The sequence below is a fragment of the Etheostoma spectabile genome, chromosome 23, assembly GCF_008692095.1.
Source record: "Etheostoma spectabile isolate EspeVRDwgs_2016 chromosome 23, UIUC_Espe_1.0, whole genome shotgun sequence".
In the NCBI taxonomy this organism is placed as follows: Eukaryota; Metazoa; Chordata; class Actinopteri; order Perciformes; family Percidae; genus Etheostoma; species Etheostoma spectabile.
The window spans coordinates 3,830,099-3,835,709 of NC_045755.1; the positions used below are offsets into that span (position 1 = coordinate 3,830,099).

At 41.7% G+C, this 5,611-nt stretch overlaps 1 pseudogene; it reads right to left on the reverse strand.

Moving 5' to 3' along the window:
• Positions 1–436: 436 nt before the first annotated feature.
• LOC116673458 (host cell factor 2-like) lies at positions 437–2,183 on the reverse strand (annotated as a pseudogene).
• Between the last annotated feature and the right edge of the window lie 3,428 nt (positions 2,184–5,611).

A 5,611-nucleotide genomic window follows, 5' to 3' on the forward strand; every position in this document is an offset into this window, starting at 1 on the left:
ACAATATTCTACTGTAAAGATAACTGGTATTGTATAACCTCACTGTGACAATAGGATTGTAAAAGTGGTTAACACTAAAAAACAAAAAAAACAAAAAGTTTTATGCAAAAATCACAACATACTGTATAAAAGCAATCAGTGGCTGTTGCAATAAACTTAAGGCACACTCCAACCTTCGAAGATTTTTCAATCCCAAATCATACTTGTAGTTTAGTTACATCCTATTCCTTATTACTTAACAAAACATTTGGTAACTAAAGTAGCCAATGGTCAAGCTTCTTACGGAAATCTATTTACAAGGGGAATAATTAATTACATAAAAAAAATAAATTAACAAAAATATCTAGGAAATTTACAACATCTGATTGGCGTACATTGCCACCTTCTGAGAGCACATACTGTCTTTCCAAAACAGGTGCCATTGGTCCAAACATTTTCAGCTGGAGCTGCAAGAAAAAAAGAAAAGCAAGAGACAAATCAATAAAAAATTCCAAACTAAAAGATGGAATGAACAGAAACGTTGGTCACTACTCTTGGTCACTGTCTGCAGCATCTGGTCAGCCTCCGCATTGCTGTCAGCTTTGGATGCAGACGTTCGCAACTTACTAGGATCTAAAACAGGAGGTTAAATGAGTTGGTATCTGTCACAAAATATATAAACATGTCAAAAATGAGCAGGAACATAAAAAACACTTGAGCTCCTCCCATTGAATCCAGCGGATCTGCGTGGCTGGACCGTAGCCCTGCTCGTTCTTAGCAGCGATGCGGAAGACGACAGCGGCCGGTTGGAGGCCGAGCAGTACTCTGGGCGTTATCCAGGGGGTGGAGCTGACCGAGCAGGAGTCTTGGTGCGCGGTAGATCCTGATGAAGGACATCTGACCTGGACGCTCCGAGCTGGTGGAGGACTCTTTTTCCCGCCATGTACATGGAATACTCGAGGATCCGGCCCGATGGGGAGGGGGGCGCGTCCCACGTGATGTTGACAGAATCGTTGGCCTGTGAAGAAAGGAGCATAAAGGGGTAGGCCTGCACAATTAATGGTTATAAAATCGTGATCTCGATCACCCTGTTCACGATTTAATTTCCATAACTGATTATTTATTATTACATTTTTAAAAATTCGATTGTCATTTAATTTACTAGCCCACTGCATCAAAAACACTACTACTTTCCTCTGCAGTTTTAAACAAGACTGTAAAAATAGGTTTTAAAGCTCTCATTGACTTCATTGGCTTGTGGTGATGCACAATGTACTATAGGTCCCAAAAAAATCCATGTTTGGTACTGGCCTATGTTTTGTTTTGTCACGTGTGCAATAAACATACACTATGTGAGAAAAAAATTCATGACAGAATCGTGATCAATTCTGGCTAAAAAAAAATCGGTGATTCATATTTTTTCCTGAATCATGCAGGCCTATTAGGGGGAATGTGTGGAATTTAGCAGCTCCTTCTGAATCCCGCTTCCGGAAACAAAAAACAACTTTGAACAATGAAAATGGAAAGTTTTAAAGAAAATTTGTGCAAAAAGCCAGGCCAGCTTGGTTCTTTTGGTGGATGATTGTTAAGATTTAAAAAGATATGTTTACTGCATTTACTCTCTAACTGGGACGTTTTGGGACCGTTATAGCTTGAAGAGTACACACAGCAATTCACTGGTAAGAGCAAAATACACTTTAACATGTACCCAGCTAATTAAATAGCTCACGTACAGTATTGTGTGAACAGTTAACTTCCTTTAATATTGTAGTGGCGTTTTCTTTATGCGGGGTACAAAAAAAATTGTGATTGGTTTAAAGAAATGCAAACAACAGAGGGTTTTTTTCTCCTATCCTAAAATGTATCCGTGGTGTAGCCAGACCTTACTCCACTGCGCTTTGGAGCTAAATCTGGCAATGTAAGAATATTAATTTATCAACAGCTCTTGATATGTCACCTTGGTAATTTGACAGCAGATGGCGCTCCAGGGAAACCAGGTGGCATGTCTTGAACTCGCTGACTGGGCTGAAGTCTCCCTGGCCAAAGTAGTTGATGCCTGCAACTCTGAACCTGTAGGTCTGACCTGGAGCCAGCTCTTGCTTCTCTCTGCTTTGGTAGTCAAGATTCCTCGGAGGAAGGGTATGGGGAAGAAGGTATTGACGAGAAGGTGTGGTTGAGAGAGCAGGAATAAATGGCATCTTCATGGAGTCCCATACAATAATCCATATATATTAAATAACCAACATGGCATAATGAATTTGTGTAACTATCACGCTAACTTTCTAAGCCAAGTGTGGGTGTATTATACGCATTTTGAGCTATCCACCTGTATGTTACCTAACACTTGCCGTGTTATCGCCACTTGCCGTGTTATGCGAGAAAAACGTGTTTATCGCGAGAGAGACAGCTACGGTTGAGTTCAGGGAAGAAGAACGGGATTAGCTTTAGTAAAGAAGAAAGCGAGTTTAGCAAACATGAAACTTAACCTCCCTACGCAGATCTGAACGGCGTAAATTCACACGCAATCGCAAGGTAATTAGGTCAATGGAGGCCAAATGGCGTTGATAAACACGCTTAAAAGCGAGGATGCGTCTTGATAACACACCAATAATGGCCTACGAATTAGCAGGTCATAAATATGCCTTTCACGAGACAGTCTTGTAAACAACAGATTTAACAACCGGTATTTCAAGATTGTGGATACACTATAACATGATCAGTGCTTGCTTCAATTCGCCATACGGTGTAGTGAATGCGGACTTTGGAATTTCCCAGTACGATTTTCTGTCTAGGGTATATAGAGAGACTGCAGTGTCCTGTCTTGCTTTTGGTACAAACTGGCAGATACCGAGACACAAGGCGTAGAAAAGTAGTGGTACTGTAATGTGTACGAAGAAATGAGACCGCGTCTTTGAAATTCATCTTTTTAATGAATTTGGATAATAAAATCAGGATTTTTAGTTTAATAATAAATTTAATAAAATTAAAAATCGATGTCAACATTTTTAAAATAAAAATGTAGGATATGTTAAACCTATCCTGGGATCAGGAATGGTTGTCCTGCACTAATAACCTTAGCACAACTGGTGGCGCTGTCGATAACCACTAGTCCCTTGGCGGCCATCCCTCACTGGCTTTGCTGCGAGGTAGACATCATAAGAGGACACTTAGTTGCGCTACTAATTCACCCGCAGTCACCACAAAGGATGTGTTTGCAGTCGATTAACCGGTATCGTGTCACATGGATGCGGGCGATCTGCTACGCTGTGATGCATTGTTGAGTGGGCGTGTCGCGCGAGTGTTTTTTTTCTCACGAAACAAGTGTTCCTTCCTGTAAACGCAACCGGAAAAGCCAACGCGGTGACTCTTCGACCCCTTCACACAAGACGTGCGCACTGCAGTCATCCAAGCCATTTGCTTGTATCATGTACTTTGCCCCTCAGCTGCGCGACTGCGCACCCCCGCTGAGCTGCTCGACCCTGGTTATGCACTGAAGATCTCCCGGGAATCGCTGCAAGCTTACCACCCTACCACTACAACAAACAGCCGATACGCGTATCAGCTTCGGACGCAGATTTAGTACTGTGAATGTGGGAAGTCCGTTCCCGGACGAGAGGTCAACCTTTCTTAGATTCTTCCGACGTCATGTTGGGGGCAAATAGAGCTAAAGGGCAAAAAAATGCTTCATGACTGACATGAAAAATTGATCAATGCGGATGCAACAGGGCAACGAGAATGGTTAAAACAACAGCAAAATGTGTATGCATGGAGTATTTGCTCTGGCTCCCTCCCAGCACTCCTTTACTCCTGGTATTCTTGTGCTTTTTGGTCTTGATGTGAAGCCAGCTTTTAGGTGATAAACTATGCCTCCTTGCCGCCGACTGTTAGTTTTGGTGTAGGTTTCGCTATTCCGGTCCTAGGTGGCTGGAAGCGCTCGTCGGTGAAAAAATGCTGTATTGGGGGAGAGATAAGTTAAAGTAACGGTAGGAAATAGAAGTTAAGTGTACAATGACCTGTCTCTTGTTAAAAGATGGAGAGGGGAGGAAGCAGGTCCCCTGTACAAAATAACAGTCTTGGGCCCTTGCATTATTGCTTCAAAAGGAATGACACTGGGTTTTTTCTGTTCTTGCAGCGTATAGGGTTTTAACTTGCTAAGGATGGAAAGGTTGGTAGGTAATTTTACATTATTTAGCCTGTGAATCGGCAGACTCTATATGTAATGTGGCCAGTATTTTCTTTCTATTGTATTACGTAGGTTGTGATGGGTTAGCTGATAAATGAAGAGTGACTTGAGTGTCAAGAGATACAGCTAGACTAACTCACCAATCATAACAATCTAAAGAAAGCAGTAGAGAAAAATTGTCTTTTTATAAGTGGAAAATGCAAAGATTAAGACATGAGTAGGCTCCCTCGTTTGATGAAAACCCAATGTTCCCTAAACTAATGCTCAGCTGTGAATAGCTTGTGGCTTGCCTTAGATTGGTCTTGCTGGTATAGATTCGAAATATAATATACAGTTTAAATACTAAAAACAGGAGATAGGCTAAGTGTTTTCTACATCCGTGATACTCTTAATGTTGTTGGAAAGATTTCAGCCGTTGATTTGTTAAGTCCCCTTACCTGAGTCTGAGCTTTCGTTCTTTATTAGTGGATCCTGCACTCAGTTGGAAGGTTTTATGAAGAGGGGGACTGGACCTGTATTTCTTTTTTTTTGGTGAGAGATTGAAGAGACCTGGACAACCTGAGAAACGATGTTAACGAAAGTACGAGTTTACGCAAAAAAATTTCACGGTCTTCTCTGATAGTCTAAAGTTGTAAATGTCATGTTATAAGTCCCTCACTCTAATAAATGTGCTTGCCTTTTATGCAGACACTCCACAAGTCTCATTTTGTTCCATCTAGTAAGTATTTTTCAGGAGTGAGTTAGAGTTGCTGTGTTAGATAAAAATTCTATTTCTTCTAGTTCTTCAACTATTACATGTAGGGCTTGTTTGTCTTGTATTGGCAAATATATAGTGTTCAATATTAGCAAAGAAAAGAAATTTAAACCATAATAACGGAAATAAAAATAAGTCCACTTCTTGGCCTTGGATACATACCGAGTTCTGAAACGGGTTGCACGTTTCCACAGAGTTCCACGGGGGGGATCCGTCGGAGTGGATGAGCGCGCGGGTTCTTTTGTTAAAGCCAACTGTCACAAAGCGGCGTCCTATCACTGTTAGGGGTTGGAGGTTGGCGCTAACTAGCGGGTTGGGGGGGGGCGGAAAGGTTAAACTGTTTTTTGGTTTTGAGATGGTGATTGTGGTGTCTAGGAGAACATGGGCGGAATGTGTGTTGGGATAAAGACATGTTGAGATAACAGTTGATAATGTATTTTTTTTTTACCAGGAATAGGTTGGTATTTAGTGCTGCTAACAGAAAGATCAAATCCAGAAGCTTGGACCAGGGTAGATTCTTTCCACAGCATACGCTGTCTGGAAGTACCCTGAAGGATTCTGAGGAGCAGGTAATCCGGCAGTCCTCGAAATCCACCAGACGTTTTAGAACGCCAACTAAAGATGCGTTATTCCCGGATTGACAGGCAGGGTCCAATCCCGACTTTGGTCGGTGGTGGTATCTACTATATTGACAT